Source organism: Sander lucioperca, chromosome 8 (assembly GCF_008315115.2).
Source record: "Sander lucioperca isolate FBNREF2018 chromosome 8, SLUC_FBN_1.2, whole genome shotgun sequence".
Lineage (NCBI taxonomy): Eukaryota > Metazoa > Chordata > Actinopteri > Perciformes > Percidae > Sander > Sander lucioperca.
In genome coordinates this window covers 26,662,902-26,664,676 of record NC_050180.1, presented here as the reverse complement: position 1 = coordinate 26,664,676, position 1,775 = coordinate 26,662,902, and positions in this window count along the sequence as shown.

Sequence of the window (1,775 nt, the reverse complement as noted above, 5' to 3'; positions counted from 1 at the left end):
TGAAGTAGTGAAAATAGTTGAAAAAGTGGAAATCGTTTTAATAAGTATGAATTTCATTAAAAAGTTAAAAGTTGACGCTAAACTGAATTGTTGGCTTTAAAAGTTGAATAATGACAAAGACGTAGAACATTGTGAGGTCTGAGTATATTTTCTAACTGATAATCACTCACAAATGCAGAAATATGAAACAAATAGTATGAAAAATCTTAAAGCCCAAATGCACTACACTGCTAAAAAATCAGGAAAATTGTCAGAGTTAGAAGCTAAACTGCATTACCTAAATAAGTGAAGAGCTAAAATACATTGTTAGAAAAGCTGGAAGCTAAACTGTAATACTGTCAAAGATGAAAGTTGAAATGAATGATCTGAAAAGGCTGAAAGAAGAAATACTTTGTATTATTATCAGACATATACAGAACGAAAAAGCATCAATATAGCTGAGATGAGATGTGAAATATATTAGGATATATATAAAGAATGGGGCTGAACAAGAGGAAAGAGAGGAAAGAGAGAAGAGAGAAGAGAGAAGAGAGAGGAGATAAAGAGGAAAGAGAGAAGACAGGACAGAGAGAAGAGAGGAAGGAGAGGAAAGAGAGAAAGACAGCACCTTCCAATTTCTACTAGTCGTTAACTGTCTTGCTCAGGGACACATTGACTGATGTATCTCAGTGGGATTCGAACCCAGGTCTCCCACATCAAAGGTATGTGTATACATGGCAGGTGCTCCTTTAGCTCTAATAAAGCCTTTCTTTGATCTGTAATTAGCCTTTCGCCGAGCCCCGCCCCCCTTAGTTACTGTTGCTACGTCCAACAAACAAATGGTCAAACACGACCAGCGCGACAGATTGCCATGACGGGAAGAGGTATAGCCGTGCGTGTCAGTGACCTTTTTTGGAGCAATACCTCCGCGATATCCTCCAGATCGAGGCAAAAGGGGTTACAGTATGCAGTGGAGGGATATATTCAAAATATAAAAATACGCAATGAAGTAGACACGACTACTATCGAGGCTAATGCTAACCGGTCTCAAGCGAAATCTGAGAAAAACAAAAGATAAAGATGAAAACAAAATTATTTAAAGTTGCTTGTTGGGGCGCTATGTTCGACTTTGTTGTAAACTGACGAAAAATAAAGTTGGGGAGCTCAAAGACCCAACACAACAGCAGCTAATGTAGCTAGCGTTAGCTAACATGTTAACTAATGTTGGCTAAAGCTAAAGGGCTCGTTAAACGTAGCTTAGAGAGTAGGTTAACATCCTGGCAATGATATCCATGGTAATCATAACTTTGGTCCAATTTGTGTTCTTGCCTCTAGTTAGTAGATCTAGACAACACGGTAATGAGTTAGCTGTTAGCCTTACCTTTGAGCAGACGTATTTATGCTTCGTAATGTTTAACTGGGAGTGGGGCCGTCCACACTGTTGTATCCGTTGTAGGCACCGCTCACGTTGGAATGGAAAGAACACAACTCCTCCCGACAATGTCTCGGGGTATCTAGTGTCCGATTTACAAACGCCGTGGGCGCACCGCTTCACCATCTTGCTTGGAGTCAATGTTTGTCGGACCTGCTCACATAGTAACGGTTGCTATGATGTGTGATTGGACAATGGCCGTTTTGGGGGAGGGGCCAGCGAGAGGTCAATTACCACACCTGCTGTTAATATGTCACCTGTGCCACACTGCAGCTATTCAGAGACACTGACAGCAAGCTCTCAAATAAAGGCTCAGACTGCCAAAATGATAACTGCTATCAGTCAAATGACGTCATCCTGAGCA